At 51.3% G+C, this 21,347-nt stretch overlaps 24 non-coding genes across 24 annotated transcripts; all 24 read right to left on the bottom strand.

Annotated features, from left to right (window-relative positions):
- Nucleotides 1-493: 493 nt before the first annotated feature.
- LOC148996318 (U1 spliceosomal RNA) lies at nt 494-658 on the bottom strand. Its single transcript, XR_016150093.1, has one exon. It is a non-coding gene; the product is annotated as a U1 spliceosomal RNA (small nuclear RNA).
- A 333-nt stretch (nt 659-991) lies between these two features.
- LOC148996317 (U2 spliceosomal RNA) lies at nt 992-1,182 on the bottom strand. The gene has a single exon (XR_016148379.1). It is a non-coding gene; the product is annotated as a U2 spliceosomal RNA (small nuclear RNA).
- A 1,111-nt stretch (nt 1,183-2,293) lies between these two features.
- Nucleotides 2,294-2,458, bottom strand: LOC148996316 (U1 spliceosomal RNA). The gene has a single exon (XR_016150080.1). It is a non-coding gene; the product is annotated as a U1 spliceosomal RNA (small nuclear RNA).
- A 333-nt stretch (nt 2,459-2,791) lies between these two features.
- Nucleotides 2,792-2,982, bottom strand: LOC148996315 (U2 spliceosomal RNA). Its single transcript, XR_016148378.1, has one exon. It is a non-coding gene; the product is annotated as a U2 spliceosomal RNA (small nuclear RNA).
- A 1,111-nt stretch (nt 2,983-4,093) lies between these two features.
- Nucleotides 4,094-4,258, bottom strand: LOC148996314 (U1 spliceosomal RNA). The gene has a single exon (XR_016150056.1). It is a non-coding gene; the product is annotated as a U1 spliceosomal RNA (small nuclear RNA).
- A 333-nt stretch (nt 4,259-4,591) lies between these two features.
- LOC148996313 (U2 spliceosomal RNA) lies at nt 4,592-4,782 on the bottom strand. The gene has a single exon (XR_016148377.1). It is a non-coding gene; the product is annotated as a U2 spliceosomal RNA (small nuclear RNA).
- Nucleotides 4,783-5,893: 1,111 nt separating this feature from the next.
- On the bottom strand, nt 5,894-6,058 carry LOC148996312 (U1 spliceosomal RNA). The gene has a single exon (XR_016150012.1). It is a non-coding gene; the product is annotated as a U1 spliceosomal RNA (small nuclear RNA).
- Nucleotides 6,059-6,391: 333 nt separating this feature from the next.
- On the bottom strand, nt 6,392-6,582 carry LOC148996311 (U2 spliceosomal RNA). Its single transcript, XR_016148376.1, has one exon. It is a non-coding gene; the product is annotated as a U2 spliceosomal RNA (small nuclear RNA).
- A 1,111-nt stretch (nt 6,583-7,693) lies between these two features.
- On the bottom strand, nt 7,694-7,858 carry LOC148996310 (U1 spliceosomal RNA). Its single transcript, XR_016149990.1, has one exon. It is a non-coding gene; the product is annotated as a U1 spliceosomal RNA (small nuclear RNA).
- Nucleotides 7,859-8,191: 333 nt separating this feature from the next.
- Nucleotides 8,192-8,382, bottom strand: LOC148996309 (U2 spliceosomal RNA). The gene has a single exon (XR_016148373.1). It is a non-coding gene; the product is annotated as a U2 spliceosomal RNA (small nuclear RNA).
- A 1,111-nt stretch (nt 8,383-9,493) lies between these two features.
- On the bottom strand, nt 9,494-9,658 carry LOC148996308 (U1 spliceosomal RNA). The gene has a single exon (XR_016149971.1). It is a non-coding gene; the product is annotated as a U1 spliceosomal RNA (small nuclear RNA).
- A 333-nt stretch (nt 9,659-9,991) lies between these two features.
- Nucleotides 9,992-10,182, bottom strand: LOC148996307 (U2 spliceosomal RNA). The gene has a single exon (XR_016148372.1). It is a non-coding gene; the product is annotated as a U2 spliceosomal RNA (small nuclear RNA).
- Nucleotides 10,183-11,293: 1,111 nt separating this feature from the next.
- On the bottom strand, nt 11,294-11,458 carry LOC148996306 (U1 spliceosomal RNA). The gene has a single exon (XR_016149922.1). It is a non-coding gene; the product is annotated as a U1 spliceosomal RNA (small nuclear RNA).
- Nucleotides 11,459-11,791: 333 nt separating this feature from the next.
- Nucleotides 11,792-11,982, bottom strand: LOC148996305 (U2 spliceosomal RNA). The gene has a single exon (XR_016148369.1). It is a non-coding gene; the product is annotated as a U2 spliceosomal RNA (small nuclear RNA).
- Nucleotides 11,983-13,093: 1,111 nt separating this feature from the next.
- LOC148996304 (U1 spliceosomal RNA) lies at nt 13,094-13,258 on the bottom strand. Its single transcript, XR_016149907.1, has one exon. It is a non-coding gene; the product is annotated as a U1 spliceosomal RNA (small nuclear RNA).
- A 333-nt stretch (nt 13,259-13,591) lies between these two features.
- On the bottom strand, nt 13,592-13,782 carry LOC148996303 (U2 spliceosomal RNA). Its single transcript, XR_016148367.1, has one exon. It is a non-coding gene; the product is annotated as a U2 spliceosomal RNA (small nuclear RNA).
- Nucleotides 13,783-14,893: 1,111 nt separating this feature from the next.
- LOC148996302 (U1 spliceosomal RNA) lies at nt 14,894-15,058 on the bottom strand. Its single transcript, XR_016149899.1, has one exon. It is a non-coding gene; the product is annotated as a U1 spliceosomal RNA (small nuclear RNA).
- Nucleotides 15,059-15,391: 333 nt separating this feature from the next.
- LOC148996301 (U2 spliceosomal RNA) lies at nt 15,392-15,582 on the bottom strand. Its single transcript, XR_016148366.1, has one exon. It is a non-coding gene; the product is annotated as a U2 spliceosomal RNA (small nuclear RNA).
- A 1,111-nt stretch (nt 15,583-16,693) lies between these two features.
- LOC148996300 (U1 spliceosomal RNA) lies at nt 16,694-16,858 on the bottom strand. The gene has a single exon (XR_016149898.1). It is a non-coding gene; the product is annotated as a U1 spliceosomal RNA (small nuclear RNA).
- A 333-nt stretch (nt 16,859-17,191) lies between these two features.
- On the bottom strand, nt 17,192-17,382 carry LOC148996299 (U2 spliceosomal RNA). Its single transcript, XR_016148364.1, has one exon. It is a non-coding gene; the product is annotated as a U2 spliceosomal RNA (small nuclear RNA).
- Nucleotides 17,383-18,493: 1,111 nt separating this feature from the next.
- Nucleotides 18,494-18,658, bottom strand: LOC148996298 (U1 spliceosomal RNA). The gene has a single exon (XR_016149897.1). It is a non-coding gene; the product is annotated as a U1 spliceosomal RNA (small nuclear RNA).
- A 333-nt stretch (nt 18,659-18,991) lies between these two features.
- Nucleotides 18,992-19,182, bottom strand: LOC148996297 (U2 spliceosomal RNA). The gene has a single exon (XR_016148362.1). It is a non-coding gene; the product is annotated as a U2 spliceosomal RNA (small nuclear RNA).
- Nucleotides 19,183-20,294: 1,112 nt separating this feature from the next.
- On the bottom strand, nt 20,295-20,459 carry LOC148996296 (U1 spliceosomal RNA). The gene has a single exon (XR_016149896.1). It is a non-coding gene; the product is annotated as a U1 spliceosomal RNA (small nuclear RNA).
- Nucleotides 20,460-20,791: 332 nt separating this feature from the next.
- Nucleotides 20,792-20,982, bottom strand: LOC148996295 (U2 spliceosomal RNA). Its single transcript, XR_016148360.1, has one exon. It is a non-coding gene; the product is annotated as a U2 spliceosomal RNA (small nuclear RNA).
- Between the last annotated feature and the right edge of the window lie 365 nt (nt 20,983-21,347).

Raw genomic sequence — 21,347 nt, 5'->3', positions numbered from 1 at the left:
GGGGTGGGCGAGGCGGGCTTTACTTGAACGGCTATAACTCTCCAACGGAATGAGACAATTGCACCCAACTCGGTACACCTGTGTACGGGCTCAGCCCGTGGTCACGTGAAGAGGAATGCGGCGACTGGCCACTTGGTGGCGCTGTAAACAGAAAAAAACACAACATGGGTGGCTGTGTATCACGTGACGTTTCACACGTGCACAATGTTTTCATACCACATGATAGAACTCCTCATTCCGAACAACTTTGCCTCCAGGACAACTGCTGTGAACTAAGTCGTCCGTCAAATATTGGAGACTATTTGAAGAATTGAGGAGAAAAAAGAAAACCCTCCTCACACAGACCGGTCCTAGACTGTTTCGTATCTCTCGAGCAACCGCCGCAGTTCAACTCTCTGGACTGCCTCTGGATATTGAAGAAGTGGAGAAAAAAAACAAAACAAAAGAACCTCAAGTGGAGCTTTAACAATCTGCCCTTTTAACCAGTGTTGTCCAGGGGAGAGCGCGAACGCAGTCCCCCACTACCATAAATTATGCAGTCGAGATTCCCACATTTGGGGAATTCGCAGGGGTCAGCACAACCCAGAGTGCAATGGCCGAGCCTCGCCCTGGGTGAACCACCTTCCTGATCATGGTGTCTCCCCTGCCAGGTAAGTATGAATTCCCAGGCCTTCAGTCAGAAGCACCCTGTCCCTCTCCCCAATCCTCACCAGCGGTTTGCCAGTCAAAAAAGGGGCTTTTTTTTTTTTTTTTTGCACGCTCCGCATCCGGCTCCATGAGCCATAAATGTACATAATGCGCCGTCCCCGAATAGTGGACGGATCAGATGTTAAACCGACAGAGGAACAGGGGTTCCTTTTTGTCTTGTTTTTACACCACAATTCTACCCAGGCTAGTATAGCACATGATCACCTACAACACCCACTCACACTAGCTCCATTATCACCGTCTGCCACACAAGACCACTACATTTCTTTCATTGAACACTTTAGGAGGGTGCACCGTTCCCAGAAGTACTGCAATACCGGGTCGATGCGTGGAGTGGACGGAGCAAGCCCCTATTCCATCTCCCAGGACCAAAAATCAATTTAATATGTGGTGCCCGGGTAGGGCACGTATCAGATATTAAACTGATAAGAACAGATACTACACTTGATCTTAGCCAAAAGGCCGAGAAGCGATGACGCAGCGACGCCGAGGCGGGGGAGCCGGCAAAGGCCACGCCCACCTGGGCCGCGGCGAGAGGGTCTAAGGTCGCCGGCAAACAAGCTCAGCTCAGATTGGTTGACACCGAAAATGGATCACAACAGAGTGCACAGCAAAGACACTCTGGAGTGCAACCTGGGATTTTGGATCATCAACATTCCGCCTTAAAAGTGAGCGGGCAGACCAAAGCGTCCGTGGTAGAGACTTGAAACTCTGAGGGATGGTAGGACCGGCCCGGTACTACAACCTCACCAAGGCTCGCCCCGATCGGCCCCAAGGTGGCGCTGCAGCGATCAAAAGTACGAAATGGCTCGTAACTCCTCGACCGTCGGTCGCAGACCCAAGTGTCTTACATCACCGGAATCCTTGGCTCGAGCCGAACAAGATGCATGCCTCGGATTGGGTGGTCGCGCTGGCGAGATTTTCGGGTATTTTGGATTTTCTGAAAAACCTACTTTTGCACACTAGTCCTAGGTTTTTTGCCCGATCTGACCCAAACCGGTGCAGAAAGATTCTCTGGAGTCTGACTGCCAACAGGGATCGGGAAACAGTTGGAATTTCCATCCACGTTGGCGACGGTACGCCAAAACGTTGGGGGTGGGCGAGGCGGGCTTTACTTGAACGGCTATAACTCTCCAACGGAATGAGACAATTGCACCCAACTCGGTACACCTGTGTACGGGCTCAGCCCGTGGTCACGTGAAGAGGAATGCGGCGACTGGCCACTTGGTGGCGCTGTAAACAGAAAAAAACACAACATGGGTGGCTGTGTATCACGTGACGTTTCACACGTGCACAATGTTTTCATACCACATGATAGAACTCCTCATTCCGAACAACTTTGCCTCCAGGACAACTGCTGTGAACTAAGTCGTCCGTCAAATATTGGAGACTATTTGAAGAATTGAGGAGAAAAAAGAAAACCCTCCTCACACAGACCGGTCCTAGACTGTTTCGTATCTCTCGAGCAACCGCCGCAGTTCAACTCTCTGGACTGCCTCTGGATATTGAAGAAGTGGAGAAAAAAAACAAAACAAAAGAACCTCAAGTGGAGCTTTAACAATCTGCCCTTTTAACCAGTGTTGTCCAGGGGAGAGCGCGAACGCAGTCCCCCACTACCATAAATTATGCAGTCGAGATTCCCACATTTGGGGAATTCGCAGGGGTCAGCACAACCCAGAGTGCAATGGCCGAGCCTCGCCCTGGGTGAACCACCTTCCTGATCATGGTGTCTCCCCTGCCAGGTAAGTATGAATTCCCAGGCCTTCAGTCAGAAGCACCCTGTCCCTCTCCCCAATCCTCACCAGCGGTTTGCCAGTCAAAAAAGGGGCTTTTTTTTTTTTTTTTTGCACGCTCCGCATCCGGCTCCATGAGCCATAAATGTACATAATGCGCCGTCCCCGAATAGTGGACGGATCAGATGTTAAACCGACAGAGGAACAGGGGTTCCTTTTTGTCTTGTTTTTACACCACAATTCTACCCAGGCTAGTATAGCACATGATCACCTACAACACCCACTCACACTAGCTCCATTATCACCGTCTGCCACACAAGACCACTACATTTCTTTCATTGAACACTTTAGGAGGGTGCACCGTTCCCAGAAGTACTGCAATACCGGGTCGATGCGTGGAGTGGACGGAGCAAGCCCCTATTCCATCTCCCAGGACCAAAAATCAATTTAATATGTGGTGCCCGGGTAGGGCACGTATCAGATATTAAACTGATAAGAACAGATACTACACTTGATCTTAGCCAAAAGGCCGAGAAGCGATGACGCAGCGACGCCGAGGCGGGGGAGCCGGCAAAGGCCACGCCCACCTGGGCCGCGGCGAGAGGGTCTAAGGTCGCCGGCAAACAAGCTCAGCTCAGATTGGTTGACACCGAAAATGGATCACAACAGAGTGCACAGCAAAGACACTCTGGAGTGCAACCTGGGATTTTGGATCATCAACATTCCGCCTTAAAAGTGAGCGGGCAGACCAAAGCGTCCGTGGTAGAGACTTGAAACTCTGAGGGATGGTAGGACCGGCCCGGTACTACAACCTCACCAAGGCTCGCCCCGATCGGCCCCAAGGTGGCGCTGCAGCGATCAAAAGTACGAAATGGCTCGTAACTCCTCGACCGTCGGTCGCAGACCCAAGTGTCTTACATCACCGGAATCCTTGGCTCGAGCCGAACAAGATGCATGCCTCGGATTGGGTGGTCGCGCTGGCGAGATTTTCGGGTATTTTGGATTTTCTGAAAAACCTACTTTTGCACACTAGTCCTAGGTTTTTTGCCCGATCTGACCCAAACCGGTGCAGAAAGATTCTCTGGAGTCTGACTGCCAACAGGGATCGGGAAACAGTTGGAATTTCCATCCACGTTGGCGACGGTACGCCAAAACGTTGGGGGTGGGCGAGGCGGGCTTTACTTGAACGGCTATAACTCTCCAACGGAATGAGACAATTGCACCCAACTCGGTACACCTGTGTACGGGCTCAGCCCGTGGTCACGTGAAGAGGAATGCGGCGACTGGCCACTTGGTGGCGCTGTAAACAGAAAAAAACACAACATGGGTGGCTGTGTATCACGTGACGTTTCACACGTGCACAATGTTTTCATACCACATGATAGAACTCCTCATTCCGAACAACTTTGCCTCCAGGACAACTGCTGTGAACTAAGTCGTCCGTCAAATATTGGAGACTATTTGAAGAATTGAGGAGAAAAAAGAAAACCCTCCTCACACAGACCGGTCCTAGACTGTTTCGTATCTCTCGAGCAACCGCCGCAGTTCAACTCTCTGGACTGCCTCTGGATATTGAAGAAGTGGAGAAAAAAAACAAAACAAAAGAACCTCAAGTGGAGCTTTAACAATCTGCCCTTTTAACCAGTGTTGTCCAGGGGAGAGCGCGAACGCAGTCCCCCACTACCATAAATTATGCAGTCGAGATTCCCACATTTGGGGAATTCGCAGGGGTCAGCACAACCCAGAGTGCAATGGCCGAGCCTCGCCCTGGGTGAACCACCTTCCTGATCATGGTGTCTCCCCTGCCAGGTAAGTATGAATTCCCAGGCCTTCAGTCAGAAGCACCCTGTCCCTCTCCCCAATCCTCACCAGCGGTTTGCCAGTCAAAAAAGGGGCTTTTTTTTTTTTTTTTTGCACGCTCCGCATCCGGCTCCATGAGCCATAAATGTACATAATGCGCCGTCCCCGAATAGTGGACGGATCAGATGTTAAACCGACAGAGGAACAGGGGTTCCTTTTTGTCTTGTTTTTACACCACAATTCTACCCAGGCTAGTATAGCACATGATCACCTACAACACCCACTCACACTAGCTCCATTATCACCGTCTGCCACACAAGACCACTACATTTCTTTCATTGAACACTTTAGGAGGGTGCACCGTTCCCAGAAGTACTGCAATACCGGGTCGATGCGTGGAGTGGACGGAGCAAGCCCCTATTCCATCTCCCAGGACCAAAAATCAATTTAATATGTGGTGCCCGGGTAGGGCACGTATCAGATATTAAACTGATAAGAACAGATACTACACTTGATCTTAGCCAAAAGGCCGAGAAGCGATGACGCAGCGACGCCGAGGCAGGGGAGCCGGCAAAGGCCACGCCCACCTGGGCCGCGGCGAGAGGGTCTAAGGTCGCCGGCAAACAAGCTCAGCTCAGATTGGTTGACACCGAAAATGGATCACAACAGAGTGCACAGCAAAGACACTCTGGAGTGCAACCTGGGATTTTGGATCATCAACATTCCGCCTTAAAAGTGAGCGGGCAGACCAAAGCGTCCGTGGTAGAGACTTGAAACTCTGAGGGATGGTAGGACCGGCCCGGTACTACAACCTCACCAAGGCTCGCCCCGATCGGCCCCAAGGTGGCGCTGCAGCGATCAAAAGTACGAAATGGCTCGTAACTCCTCGACCGTCGGTCGCAGACCCAAGTGTCTTACATCACCGGAATCCTTGGCTCGAGCCGAACAAGATGCATGCCTCGGATTGGGTGGTCGCGCTGGCGAGATTTTCGGGTATTTTGGATTTTCTGAAAAACCTACTTTTGCACACTAGTCCTAGGTTTTTTGCCCGATCTGACCCAAACCGGTGCAGAAAGATTCTCTGGAGTCTGACTGCCAACAGGGATCGGGAAACAGTTGGAATTTCCATCCACGTTGGCGACGGTACGCCAAAACGTTGGGGGTGGGCGAGGCGGGCTTTACTTGAACGGCTATAACTCTCCAACGGAATGAGACAATTGCACCCAACTCGGTACACCTGTGTACGGGCTCAGCCCGTGGTCACGTGAAGAGGAATGCGGCGACTGGCCACTTGGTGGCGCTGTAAACAGAAAAAAACACAACATGGGTGGCTGTGTATCACGTGACGTTTCACACGTGCACAATGTTTTCATACCACATGATAGAACTCCTCATTCCGAACAACTTTGCCTCCAGGACAACTGCTGTGAACTAAGTCGTCCGTCAAATATTGGAGACTATTTGAAGAATTGAGGAGAAAAAAGAAAACCCTCCTCACACAGACCGGTCCTAGACTGTTTCGTATCTCTCGAGCAACCGCCGCAGTTCAACTCTCTGGACTGCCTCTGGATATTGAAGAAGTGGAGAAAAAAAACAAAACAAAAGAACCTCAAGTGGAGCTTTAACAATCTGCCCTTTTAACCAGTGTTGTCCAGGGGAGAGCGCGAACGCAGTCCCCCACTACCATAAATTATGCAGTCGAGATTCCCACATTTGGGGAATTCGCAGGGGTCAGCACAACCCAGAGTGCAATGGCCGAGCCTCGCCCTGGGTGAACCACCTTCCTGATCATGGTGTCTCCCCTGCCAGGTAAGTATGAATTCCCAGGCCTTCAGTCAGAAGCACCCTGTCCCTCTCCCCAATCCTCACCAGCGGTTTGCCAGTCAAAAAAGGGGCTTTTTTTTTTTTTTTTTGCACGCTCCGCATCCGGCTCCATGAGCCATAAATGTACATAATGCGCCGTCCCCGAATAGTGGACGGATCAGATGTTAAACCGACAGAGGAACAGGGGTTCCTTTTTGTCTTGTTTTTACACCACAATTCTACCCAGGCTAGTATAGCACATGATCACCTACAACACCCACTCACACTAGCTCCATTATCACCGTCTGCCACACAAGACCACTACATTTCTTTCATTGAACACTTTAGGAGGGTGCACCGTTCCCAGAAGTACTGCAATACCGGGTCGATGCGTGGAGTGGACGGAGCAAGCCCCTATTCCATCTCCCAGGACCAAAAATCAATTTAATATGTGGTGCCCGGGTAGGGCACGTATCAGATATTAAACTGATAAGAACAGATACTACACTTGATCTTAGCCAAAAGGCCGAGAAGCGATGACGCAGCGACGCCGAGGCGGGGGAGCCGGCAAAGGCCACGCCCACCTGGGCCGCGGCGAGAGGGTCTAAGGTCGCCGGCAAACAAGCTCAGCTCAGATTGGTTGACACCGAAAATGGATCACAACAGAGTGCACAGCAAAGACACTCTGGAGTGCAACCTGGGATTTTGGATCATCAACATTCCGCCTTAAAAGTGAGCGGGCAGACCAAAGCGTCCGTGGTAGAGACTTGAAACTCTGAGGGATGGTAGGACCGGCCCGGTACTACAACCTCACCAAGGCTCGCCCCGATCGGCCCCAAGGTGGCGCTGCAGCGATCAAAAGTACGAAATGGCTCGTAACTCCTCGACCGTCGGTCGCAGACCCAAGTGTCTTACATCACCGGAATCCTTGGCTCGAGCCGAACAAGATGCATGCCTCGGATTGGGTGGTCGCGCTGGCGAGATTTTCGGGTATTTTGGATTTTCTGAAAAACCTACTTTTGCACACTAGTCCTAGGTTTTTTGCCCGATCTGACCCAAACCGGTGCAGAAAGATTCTCTGGAGTCTGACTGCCAACAGGGATCGGGAAACAGTTGGAATTTCCATCCACGTTGGCGACGGTACGCCAAAACGTTGGGGGTGGGCGAGGCGGGCTTTACTTGAACGGCTATAACTCTCCAACGGAATGAGACAATTGCACCCAACTCGGTACACCTGTGTACGGGCTCAGCCCGTGGTCACGTGAAGAGGAATGCGGCGACTGGCCACTTGGTGGCGCTGTAAACAGAAAAAAACACAACATGGGTGGCTGTGTATCACGTGACGTTTCACACGTGCACAATGTTTTCATACCACATGATAGAACTCCTCATTCCGAACAACTTTGCCTCCAGGACAACTGCTGTGAACTAAGTCGTCCGTCAAATATTGGAGACTATTTGAAGAATTGAGGAGAAAAAAGAAAACCCTCCTCACACAGACCGGTCCTAGACTGTTTCGTATCTCTCGAGCAACCGCCGCAGTTCAACTCTCTGGACTGCCTCTGGATATTGAAGAAGTGGAGAAAAAAAACAAAACAAAAGAACCTCAAGTGGAGCTTTAACAATCTGCCCTTTTAACCAGTGTTGTCCAGGGGAGAGCGCGAACGCAGTCCCCCACTACCATAAATTATGCAGTCGAGATTCCCACATTTGGGGAATTCGCAGGGGTCAGCACAACCCAGAGTGCAATGGCCGAGCCTCGCCCTGGGTGAACCACCTTCCTGATCATGGTGTCTCCCCTGCCAGGTAAGTATGAATTCCCAGGCCTTCAGTCAGAAGCACCCTGTCCCTCTCCCCAATCCTCACCAGCGGTTTGCCAGTCAAAAAAGGGGCTTTTTTTTTTTTTTTTTGCACGCTCCGCATCCGGCTCCATGAGCCATAAATGTACATAATGCGCCGTCCCCGAATAGTGGACGGATCAGATGTTAAACCGACAGAGGAACAGGGGTTCCTTTTTGTCTTGTTTTTACACCACAATTCTACCCAGGCTAGTATAGCACATGATCACCTACAACACCCACTCACACTAGCTCCATTATCACCGTCTGCCACACAAGACCACTACATTTCTTTCATTGAACACTTTAGGAGGGTGCACCGTTCCCAGAAGTACTGCAATACCGGGTCGATGCGTGGAGTGGACGGAGCAAGCCCCTATTCCATCTCCCAGGACCAAAAATCAATTTAATATGTGGTGCCCGGGTAGGGCACGTATCAGATATTAAACTGATAAGAACAGATACTACACTTGATCTTAGCCAAAAGGCCGAGAAGCGATGACGCAGCGACGCCGAGGCAGGGGAGCCGGCAAAGGCCACGCCCACCTGGGCCGCGGCGAGAGGGTCTAAGGTCGCCGGCAAACAAGCTCAGCTCAGATTGGTTGACACCGAAAATGGATCACAACAGAGTGCACAGCAAAGACACTCTGGAGTGCAACCTGGGATTTTGGATCATCAACATTCCGCCTTAAAAGTGAGCGGGCAGACCAAAGCGTCCGTGGTAGAGACTTGAAACTCTGAGGGATGGTAGGACCGGCCCGGTACTACAACCTCACCAAGGCTCGCCCCGATCGGCCCCAAGGTGGCGCTGCAGCGATCAAAAGTACGAAATGGCTCGTAACTCCTCGACCGTCGGTCGCAGACCCAAGTGTCTTACATCACCGGAATCCTTGGCTCGAGCCGAACAAGATGCATGCCTCGGATTGGGTGGTCGCGCTGGCGAGATTTTCGGGTATTTTGGATTTTCTGAAAAACCTACTTTTGCACACTAGTCCTAGGTTTTTTGCCCGATCTGACCCAAACCGGTGCAGAAAGATTCTCTGGAGTCTGACTGCCAACAGGGATCGGGAAACAGTTGGAATTTCCATCCACGTTGGCGACGGTACGCCAAAACGTTGGGGGTGGGCGAGGCGGGCTTTACTTGAACGGCTATAACTCTCCAACGGAATGAGACAATTGCACCCAACTCGGTACACCTGTGTACGGGCTCAGCCCGTGGTCACGTGAAGAGGAATGCGGCGACTGGCCACTTGGTGGCGCTGTAAACAGAAAAAAACACAACATGGGTGGCTGTGTATCACGTGACGTTTCACACGTGCACAATGTTTTCATACCACATGATAGAACTCCTCATTCCGAACAACTTTGCCTCCAGGACAACTGCTGTGAACTAAGTCGTCCGTCAAATATTGGAGACTATTTGAAGAATTGAGGAGAAAAAAGAAAACCCTCCTCACACAGACCGGTCCTAGACTGTTTCGTATCTCTCGAGCAACCGCCGCAGTTCAACTCTCTGGACTGCCTCTGGATATTGAAGAAGTGGAGAAAAAAAACAAAACAAAAGAACCTCAAGTGGAGCTTTAACAATCTGCCCTTTTAACCAGTGTTGTCCAGGGGAGAGCGCGAACGCAGTCCCCCACTACCATAAATTATGCAGTCGAGATTCCCACATTTGGGGAATTCGCAGGGGTCAGCACAACCCAGAGTGCAATGGCCGAGCCTCGCCCTGGGTGAACCACCTTCCTGATCATGGTGTCTCCCCTGCCAGGTAAGTATGAATTCCCAGGCCTTCAGTCAGAAGCACCCTGTCCCTCTCCCCAATCCTCACCAGCGGTTTGCCAGTCAAAAAAGGGGCTTTTTTTTTTTTTTTTTGCACGCTCCGCATCCGGCTCCATGAGCCATAAATGTACATAATGCGCCGTCCCCGAATAGTGGACGGATCAGATGTTAAACCGACAGAGGAACAGGGGTTCCTTTTTGTCTTGTTTTTACACCACAATTCTACCCAGGCTAGTATAGCACATGATCACCTACAACACCCACTCACACTAGCTCCATTATCACCGTCTGCCACACAAGACCACTACATTTCTTTCATTGAACACTTTAGGAGGGTGCACCGTTCCCAGAAGTACTGCAATACCGGGTCGATGCGTGGAGTGGACGGAGCAAGCCCCTATTCCATCTCCCAGGACCAAAAATCAATTTAATATGTGGTGCCCGGGTAGGGCACGTATCAGATATTAAACTGATAAGAACAGATACTACACTTGATCTTAGCCAAAAGGCCGAGAAGCGATGACGCAGCGACGCCGAGGCGGGGGAGCCGGCAAAGGCCACGCCCACCTGGGCCGCGGCGAGAGGGTCTAAGGTCGCCGGCAAACAAGCTCAGCTCAGATTGGTTGACACCGAAAATGGATCACAACAGAGTGCACAGCAAAGACACTCTGGAGTGCAACCTGGGATTTTGGATCATCAACATTCCGCCTTAAAAGTGAGCGGGCAGACCAAAGCGTCCGTGGTAGAGACTTGAAACTCTGAGGGATGGTAGGACCGGCCCGGTACTACAACCTCACCAAGGCTCGCCCCGATCGGCCCCAAGGTGGCGCTGCAGCGATCAAAAGTACGAAATGGCTCGTAACTCCTCGACCGTCGGTCGCAGACCCAAGTGTCTTACATCACCGGAATCCTTGGCTCGAGCCGAACAAGATGCATGCCTCGGATTGGGTGGTCGCGCTGGCGAGATTTTCGGGTATTTTGGATTTTCTGAAAAACCTACTTTTGCACACTAGTCCTAGGTTTTTTGCCCGATCTGACCCAAACCGGTGCAGAAAGATTCTCTGGAGTCTGACTGCCAACAGGGATCGGGAAACAGTTGGAATTTCCATCCACGTTGGCGACGGTACGCCAAAACGTTGGGGGTGGGCGAGGCGGGCTTTACTTGAACGGCTATAACTCTCCAACGGAATGAGACAATTGCACCCAACTCGGTACACCTGTGTACGGGCTCAGCCCGTGGTCACGTGAAGAGGAATGCGGCGACTGGCCACTTGGTGGCGCTGTAAACAGAAAAAAACACAACATGGGTGGCTGTGTATCACGTGACGTTTCACACGTGCACAATGTTTTCATACCACATGATAGAACTCCTCATTCCGAACAACTTTGCCTCCAGGACAACTGCTGTGAACTAAGTCGTCCGTCAAATATTGGAGACTATTTGAAGAATTGAGGAGAAAAAAGAAAACCCTCCTCACACAGACCGGTCCTAGACTGTTTCGTATCTCTCGAGCAACCGCCGCAGTTCAACTCTCTGGACTGCCTCTGGATATTGAAGAAGTGGAGAAAAAAAACAAAACAAAAGAACCTCAAGTGGAGCTTTAACAATCTGCCCTTTTAACCAGTGTTGTCCAGGGGAGAGCGCGAACGCAGTCCCCCACTACCATAAATTATGCAGTCGAGATTCCCACATTTGGGGAATTCGCAGGGGTCAGCACAACCCAGAGTGCAATGGCCGAGCCTCGCCCTGGGTGAACCACCTTCCTGATCATGGTGTCTCCCCTGCCAGGTAAGTATGAATTCCCAGGCCTTCAGTCAGAAGCACCCTGTCCCTCTCCCCAATCCTCACCAGCGGTTTGCCAGTCAAAAAAGGGGCTTTTTTTTTTTTTTTTTGCACGCTCCGCATCCGGCTCCATGAGCCATAAATGTACATAATGCGCCGTCCCCGAATAGTGGACGGATCAGATGTTAAACCGACAGAGGAACAGGGGTTCCTTTTTGTCTTGTTTTTACACCACAATTCTACCCAGGCTAGTATAGCACATGATCACCTACAACACCCACTCACACTAGCTCCATTATCACCGTCTGCCACACAAGACCACTACATTTCTTTCATTGAACACTTTAGGAGGGTGCACCGTTCCCAGAAGTACTGCAATACCGGGTCGATGCGTGGAGTGGACGGAGCAAGCCCCTATTCCATCTCCCAGGACCAAAAATCAATTTAATATGTGGTGCCCGGGTAGGGCACGTATCAGATATTAAACTGATAAGAACAGATACTACACTTGATCTTAGCCAAAAGGCCGAGAAGCGATGACGCAGCGACGCCGAGGCAGGGGAGCCGGCAAAGGCCACGCCCACCTGGGCCGCGGCGAGAGGGTCTAAGGTCGCCGGCAAACAAGCTCAGCTCAGATTGGTTGACACCGAAAATGGATCACAACAGAGTGCACAGCAAAGACACTCTGGAGTGCAACCTGGGATTTTGGATCATCAACATTCCGCCTTAAAAGTGAGCGGGCAGACCAAAGCGTCCGTGGTAGAGACTTGAAACTCTGAGGGATGGTAGGACCGGCCCGGTACTACAACCTCACCAAGGCTCGCCCCGATCGGCCCCAAGGTGGCGCTGCAGCGATCAAAAGTACGAAATGGCTCGTAACTCCTCGACCGTCGGTCGCAGACCCAAGTGTCTTACATCACCGGAATCCTTGGCTCGAGCCGAACAAGATGCATGCCTCGGATTGGGTGGTCGCGCTGGCGAGATTTTCGGGTATTTTGGATTTTCTGAAAAACCTACTTTTGCACACTAGTCCTAGGTTTTTTGCCCGATCTGACCCAAACCGGTGCAGAAAGATTCTCTGGAGTCTGACTGCCAACAGGGATCGGGAAACAGTTGGAATTTCCATCCACGTTGGCGACGGTACGCCAAAACGTTGGGGGTGGGCGAGGCGGGCTTTACTTGAACGGCTATAACTCTCCAACGGAATGAGACAATTGCACCCAACTCGGTACACCTGTGTACGGGCTCAGCCCGTGGTCACGTGAAGAGGAATGCGGCGACTGGCCACTTGGTGGCGCTGTAAACAGAAAAAAACACAACATGGGTGGCTGTGTATCACGTGACGTTTCACACGTGCACAATGTTTTCATACCACATGATAGAACTCCTCATTCCGAACAACTTTGCCTCCAGGACAACTGCTGTGAACTAAGTCGTCCGTCAAATATTGGAGACTATTTGAAGAATTGAGGAGAAAAAAGAAAACCCTCCTCACACAGACCGGTCCTAGACTGTTTCGTATCTCTCGAGCAACCGCCGCAGTTCAACTCTCTGGACTGCCTCTGGATATTGAAGAAGTGGAGAAAAAAAACAAAACAAAAGAACCTCAAGTGGAGCTTTAACAATCTGCCCTTTTAACCAGTGTTGTCCAGGGGAGAGCGCGAACGCAGTCCCCCACTACCATAAATTATGCAGTCGAGATTCCCACATTTGGGGAATTCGCAGGGGTCAGCACAACCCAGAGTGCAATGGCCGAGCCTCGCCCTGGGTGAACCACCTTCCTGATCATGGTGTCTCCCCTGCCAGGTAAGTATGAATTCCCAGGCCTTCAGTCAGAAGCACCCTGTCCCTCTCCCCAATCCTCACCAGCGGTTTGCCAGTCAAAAAAGGGGCTTTTTTTTTTTTTTTTTGCACGCTCCGCATCCGGCTCCATGAGCCATAAATGTACATAATGCGCCGTCCCCGAATAGTGGACGGATCAGATGTTAAACCGACAGAGGAACAGGGGTTCCTTTTTGTCTTGTTTTTACACCACAATTCTACCCAGGCTAGTATAGCACATGATCACCTACAACACCCACTCACACTAGCTCCATTATCACCGTCTGCCACACAAGACCACTACATTTCTTTCATTGAACACTTTAGGAGGGTGCACCGTTCCCAGAAGTACTGCAATACCGGGTCGATGCGTGGAGTGGACGGAGCAAGCCCCTATTCCATCTCCCAGGACCAAAAATCAATTTAATATGTGGTGCCCGGGTAGGGCACGTATCAGATATTAAACTGATAAGAACAGATACTACACTTGATCTTAGCCAAAAGGCCGAGAAGCGATGACGCAGCGACGCCGAGGCGGGGGAGCCGGCAAAGGCCACGCCCACCTGGGCCGCGGCGAGAGGGTCTAAGGTCGCCGGCAAACAAGCTCAGCTCAGATTGGTTGACACCGAAAATGGATCACAACAGAGTGCACAGCAAAGACACTCTGGAGTGCAACCTGGGATTTTGGATCATCAACATTCCGCCTTAAAAGTGAGCGGGCAGACCAAAGCGTCCGTGGTAGAGACTTGAAACTCTGAGGGATGGTAGGACCGGCCCGGTACTACAACCTCACCAAGGCTCGCCCCGATCGGCCCCAAGGTGGCGCTGCAGCGATCAAAAGTACGAAATGGCTCGTAACTCCTCGACCGTCGGTCGCAGACCCAAGTGTCTTACATCACCGGAATCCTTGGCTCGAGCCGAACAAGATGCATGCCTCGGATTGGGTGGTCGCGCTGGCGAGATTTTCGGGTATTTTGGATTTTCTGAAAAACCTACTTTTGCACACTAGTCCTAGGTTTTTTGCCCGATCTGACCCAAACCGGTGCAGAAAGATTCTCTGGAGTCTGACTGCCAACAGGGATCGGGAAACAGTTGGAATTTCCATCCACGTTGGCGACGGTACGCCAAAACGTTGGGGGTGGGCGAGGCGGGCTTTACTTGAACGGCTATAACTCTCCAACGGAATGAGACAATTGCACCCAACTCGGTACACCTGTGTACGGGCTCAGCCCGTGGTCACGTGAAGAGGAATGCGGCGACTGGCCACTTGGTGGCGCTGTAAACAGAAAAAAACACAACATGGGTGGCTGTGTATCACGTGACGTTTCACACGTGCACAATGTTTTCATACCACATGATAGAACTCCTCATTCCGAACAACTTTGCCTCCAGGACAACTGCTGTGAACTAAGTCGTCCGTCAAATATTGGAGACTATTTGAAGAATTGAGGAGAAAAAAGAAAACCCTCCTCACACAGACCGGTCCTAGACTGTTTCGTATCTCTCGAGCAACCGCCGCAGTTCAACTCTCTGGACTGCCTCTGGATATTGAAGAAGTGGAGAAAAAAAACAAAACAAAAGAACCTCAAGTGGAGCTTTAACAATCTGCCCTTTTAACCAGTGTTGTCCAGGGGAGAGCGCGAACGCAGTCCCCCACTACCATAAATTATGCAGTCGAGATTCCCACATTTGGGGAATTCGCAGGGGTCAGCACAACCCAGAGTGCAATGGCCGAGCCTCGCCCTGGGTGAACCACCTTCCTGATCATGGTGTCTCCCCTGCCAGGTAAGTATGAATTCCCAGGCCTTCAGTCAGAAGCACCCTGTCCCTCTCCCCAATCCTCACCAGCGGTTTGCCAGTCAAAAAAGGGGCTTTTTTTTTTTTTTTTTGCACGCTCCGCATCCGGCTCCATGAGCCATAAATGTACATAATGCGCCGTCCCCGAATAGTGGACGGATCAGATGTTAAACCGACAGAGGAACAGGGGTTCCTTTTTGTCTTGTTTTTACACCACAATTCTACCCAGGCTAGTATAGCACATGATCACCTACAACACCCACTCACACTAGCTCCATTATCACCGTCTGCCACACAAGACCACTACATTTCTTTCATTGAACACTTTAGGAGGGTGCACCGTTCCCAGAAGTACTGCAATACCGGGTCGATGCGTGGAGTGGACGGAGCAAGCCCCTATTCCATCTCCCAGGACCAAAAATCAATTTAATATGTGGTGCCCGGGTAGGGCACGTATCAGATATTAAACTGATAAGAACAGATACTACACTTGATCTTAGCCAAAAGGCCGAGAAGCGATGACGCAGCGACGCCGAGGCAGGGGAGCCGGCAAAGGCCACGCCCACCTGGGCCGCGGCGAGAGGGTCTAAGGTCGCCGGCAAACAAGCTCAGCTCAGATTGGTTGACACCGAAAATGGATCACAACAGAGTGCACAGCAAAGACACTCTGGAGTGCAACCTGGGATTTTGGATCATCAACATTCCGCCTTAAAAGTGAGCGGGCAGACCAAAGCGTCCGTGGTAGAGACTTGAAACTCTGAGGGATGGTAGGACCGGCCCGGTACTACAACCTCACCAAGGCTCGCCCCGATCGGCCCCAAGGTGGCGCTGCAGCGATCAAAAGTACGAAATGGCTCGTAACTCCTCGACCGTCGGTCGCAGACCCAAGTGTCTTACATCACCGGAATCCTTGGCTCGAGCCGAACAAGATGCATGCCTCGGATTGGGTGGTCGCGCTGGCGAGATTTTCGGGTATTTTGGATTTTCTGAAAAACCTACTTTTGCACACTAGTCCTAGGTTTTTTGCCCGATCTGACCCAAACCGGTGCAGAAAGATTCTCTGGAGTCTGACTGCCAACAGGGATCGGGAAACAGTTGGAATTTCCATCCACGTTGGCGACGGTACGCCAAAACGTTGGGGGTGGGCGAGGCGGGCTTTACTTGAACGGCTATAACTCTCCAACGGAATGAGACAATTGCACCCAACTCGGTACACCTGTGTACGGGCTCAGCCCGTGGTCACGTGAAGAGGAATGCGGCGACTGGCCACTTGGTGGCGCTGTAAACAGAAAAAAACACAACATGGGTGGCTGTGTATCACGTGACGTTTCACACGTGCACAATGTTTTCATACCACATGATAGAACTCCTCATTCCGAACAACTTTGCCTCCAGGACAACTGCTGTGAACTAAGTCGTCCGTCAAATATTGGAGACTATTTGAAGAATTGAGGAGAAAAAAGAAAACCCTCCTCACACAGACCGGTCCTAGACTGTTTCGTATCTCTCGAGCAACCGCCGCAGTTCAACTCTCTGGACTGCCTCTGGATATTGAAGAAGTGGAGAAAAAAAACAAAACAAAAGAACCTCAAGTGGAGCTTTAACAATCTGCCCTTTTAACCAGTGTTGTCCAGGGGAGAGCGCGAACGCAGTCCCCCACTACCATAAATTATGCAGTCGAGATTCCCACATTTGGGGAATTCGCAGGGGTCAGCACAACCCAGAGTGCAATGGCCGAGCCTCGCCCTGGGTGAACCACCTTCCTGATCATGGTGTCTCCCCTGCCAGGTAAGTATGAATTCCCAGGCCTTCAGTCAGAAGCACCCTGTCCCTCTCCCCAATCCTCACCAGCGGTTTGCCAGTCAAAAAAGGGGCTTTTTTTTTTTTTTTTTGCACGCTCCGCATCCGGCTCCATGAGCCATAAATGTACATAATGCGCCGTCCCCGAATAGTGGACGGATCAGATGTTAAACCGACAGAGGAACAGGGGTTCCTTTTTGTCTTGTTTTTACACCACAATTCTACCCAGGCTAGTATAGCACATGATCACCTACAACACCCACTCACACTAGCTCCATTATCACCGTCTGCCACACAAGACCACTACATTTCTTTCATTGAACACTTTAGGAGGGTGCACCGTTCCCAGAAGTACTGCAATACCGGGTCGATGCGTGGAGTGGACGGAGCAAGCCCCTATTCCATCTCCCAGGACCAAAAATCAATTTAATATGTGGTGCCCGGGTAGGGCACGTATCAGATATTAAACTGATAAGAACAGATACTACACTTGATCTTAGCCAAAAGGCCGAGAAGCGATGACGCAGCGACGCCGAGGCAGGGGAGCCGGCAAAGGCCACGCCCACCTGGGCCGCGGCGAGAGGGTCTAAGGTCGCCGGCAAACAAGCTCAGCTCAGATTGGTTGACACCGAAAATGGATCACAACAGAGTGCACAGCAAAGACACTCTGGAGTGCAACCTGGGATTTTGGATCATCAACATTCCGCCTTAAAAGTGAGCGGGCAGACCAAAGCGTCCGTGGTAGAGACTTGAAACTCTGAGGGATGGTAGGACCGGCCCGGTACTACAACCTCACCAAGGCTCGCCCCGATCGGCCCCAAGGTGGCGCTGCAGCGATCAAAAGTACGAAATGGCTCGTAACTCCTCGACCGTCGGTCGCAGACCCAAGTGTCTTACATCACCGGAATCCTTGGCTCGAGCCGAACAAGATGCATGCCTCGGATTGGGTGGTCGCGCTGGCGAGATTTTCGGGTATTTTGGATTTTCTGAAAAACCTACTTTTGCACACTAGTCCTAGGTTTTTTGCCCGATCTGACCCAAACCGGTGCAGAAAGATTCTCTGGAGTCTGACTGCCAACAGGGATCGGGAAACAGTTGGAATTTCCATCCACGTTGGCGACGGTACGCCAAAACGTTGGGGGTGGGCGAGGCGGGCTTTACTTGAACGGCTATAACTCTCCAACGGAATGAGACAATTGCACCCAACTCGGTACACCTGTGTACGGGCTCAGCCCGTGGTCACGTGAAGAGGAATGCGGCGACTGGCCACTTGGTGGCGCTGTAAACAGAAAAAAACACAACATGGGTGGCTGTGTATCACGTGACGTTTCACACGTGCACAATGTTTTCATACCACATGATAGAACTCCTCATTCCGAACAACTTTGCCTCCAGGACAACTGCTGTGAACTAAGTCGTCCGTCAAATATTGGAGACTATTTGAAGAATTGAGGAGAAAAAAGAAAACCCTCCTCACACAGACCGGTCCTAGACTGTTTCGTATCTCTCGAGCAACCGCCGCAGTTCAACTCTCTGGACTGCCTCTGGATATTGAAGAAGTGGAGAAAAAAAACAAAACAAAAGAACCTCAAGTGGAGCTTTAACAATCTGCCCTTTTAACCAGTGTTGTCCAGGGGAGAGCGCGAACGCAGTCCCCCACTACCATAAATTATGCAGTCGAGATTCCCACATTTGGGGAATTCGCAGGGGTCAGCACAACCCAGAGTGCAATGGCCGAGCCTCGCCCTGGGTGAACCACCTTCCTGATCATGGTGTCTCCCCTGCCAGGTAAGTATGAATTCCCAGGCCTTCAGTCAGAAGCACCCTGTCCCTCTCCCCAATCCTCACCAGCGGTTTGCCAGTCAAAAAAGGGGCTTTTTTTTTTTTTTTTTGCACGCTCCGCATCCGGCTCCATGAGCCATAAATGTACATAATGCGCCGTCCCCGAATAGTGGACGGATCAGATGTTAAACCGACAGAGGAACAGGGGTTCCTTTTTGTCTTGTTTTTACACCACAATTCTACCCAGGCTAGTATAGCACATGATCACCTACAACACCCACTCACACTAGCTCCATTATCACCGTCTGCCACACAAGACCACTACATTTCTTTCATTGAACACTTTAGGAGGGTGCACCGTTCCCAGAAGTACTGCAATACCGGGTCGATGCGTGGAGTGGACGGAGCAAGCCCCTATTCCATCTCCCAGGACCAAAAATCAATTTAATATGTGGTGCCCGGGTAGGGCACGTATCAGATATTAAACTGATAAGAACAGATACTACACTTGATCTTAGCCAAAAGGCCGAGAAGCGATGACGCAGCGACGCCGAGGCAGGGGAGCCGGCAAAGGCCACGCCCACCTGGGCCGCGGCGAGAGGGTCTAAGGTCGCCGGCAAACAAGCTCAGCTCAGATTGGTTGACACCGAAAATGGATCACAACAGAGTGCACAGCAAAGACACTCTGGAGTGCAACCTGGGATTTTGGATCATCAACATTCCGCCTTAAAAGTGAGCGGGCAGACCAAAGCGTCCGTGGTAGAGACTTGAAACTCTGAGGGATGGTAGGACCGGCCCGGTACTACAACCTCACCAAGGCTCGCCCCGATCGGCCCCAAGGTGGCGCTGCAGCGATCAAAAGTACGAAATGGCTCGTAACTCCTCGACCGTCGGTCGCAGACCCAAGTGTCTTACATCACCGGAATCCTTGGCTCGAGCCGAACAAGATGCATGCCTCGGAATTGGGTGGTCGCGCTGGCGAGATTTTCGGGTATTTTGGATTTTCTGAAAAACCTACTTTTGCACACTAGTCCTAGGTTTTTTGCCCGATCTGACCCAAACCGGTGCAGAAAGATTCTCTGGAGTCTGACTGCCAACAGGGATCGGGAAACAGTTGGAATTTCCATCCACGTTGGCGACGGTACGCCAAAACGTTGGGGGTGGGCGAGGCGGGCTTTACTTGAACGGCTATAACTCTCCAACGGAATGAGACAATTGCACCCAACTCGGTACACCTGTGTACGGGCTCAGCCCGTGGTCACGTGAAGAGGAATGCGGCGACTGGCCACTTGGTGGCGCTGTAAACAGAAAAAAACACAACATGGGTGGCTGTGTATCACGTGACGTTTCACACGTGCACAATGTTTTCATACCACATGATAGAACTCCTCATTCCGAACAACTTTGCCTCCAGGACAACTGCTGTGAACTAAGTCGTCCGTCAAATATTGGAGACTATTTGAAGAATTGAGGAGAAAAAAGAAAACCCTCCTCACACAGACCGGTCCTAGACTGTTTCGTATCTCTCGAGCAACCGCCGCAGTTCAACTCTCTGGACTGCCTCTGGATATTGAAGAAGTGGAGAAAAAAAACAAAACAAAAGAACCTCAAGTGGAGCTTTAACAATCTGCCCTTTTAACCAGTGTTGTCCAGGGGAGAGCGCGAACGCAGTCCCCCACTACCATAAATTATGCAGTCGAGATTCCCACATTTGGGGAATTCGCAGGGGTCAGCACAACCCAGAGTGCAATGGCCGAGCCTCGCCCTGGGTGAACCACCTTCCTGATCATGGTGTCTCCCCTGCCAGGTAAGTATGAATTCCCAGGCCTTCAGTCAGAAGCACCCTGTCCCTCTCCCCAATCCTCACCAGCGGTTTGCCAGTCAAAAAAGGGGCTTTTTTTTTTTTTTTTGCACGCTCCGCATCCGGCTCCATGAGCCATAAATGTACATAATGCGCCGTCCCCGAATAGTGGACGGATCAGATGTTAAACCGACAGAGGAACAGGGGTTCCTTTTTGTCTTGTTTTTACACCACAATTCTACCCAGGCTAGTATAGCACATGATCACCTACAACACCCACTCACACTAGCTCCATTATCACCGTCTGCCACACAAGACCACTACATTTCTTTCATTGAACACTTTAGGAGGGTGCACCGTTCCCAGAAGTACTGCAATACCGGGTCGATGCGTGGAGTGGACGGAGCAAGCCCCTATTCCATCTCCCAGGACCAAAAATCAATTTAATATGTGGTGCCCGGGTAGGGCACGTATCAGATATTAAACTGATAAGAACAGATACTACACTTGATCTTAGCCAAAAGGCCGAGAAGCGATGACGCAGCGACGCCGAGGCGGGGGAGCCGGCAAAGGCCACGCCCACCTGGGCCGCGGCGAGAGGGTCTAAGGTCGCCGGCAAACAAGCTCAGCTCAGATTGGTTGACACCGAAAATGGATCACAACAGAGTGCACAGCAAAGACACTCTGGAGTGCAACCTGGGATTTTGGATCATCAACATTCCGCCTTAAAAGTGAGCGGGCAGACCAAAGCGTCCGTGGTAGAGACTTGAAACTCTGAGGGATGGTAGGACCGGCCCGGTACTACAACCTCACCAAGGCTCGCCCCGATCGGCCCCAAGGTGGCGCTGCAGCGATCAAAAGTACGAAATGGCTCGTAACTCCTCGACCGTCGGTCGCAGACC

The sequence above is a fragment of the Pimephales promelas genome, chromosome 2, assembly GCF_988280905.1.
Source record: "Pimephales promelas chromosome 2, fPimPro1.hap1.1, whole genome shotgun sequence".
NCBI lineage: Eukaryota > Metazoa > Chordata > Actinopteri > Cypriniformes > Leuciscidae > Pimephales > Pimephales promelas.
The sequence above is the reverse complement of the archived record's forward strand: the minus strand, read 5'-3'. Positions and strand labels throughout refer to the sequence as shown.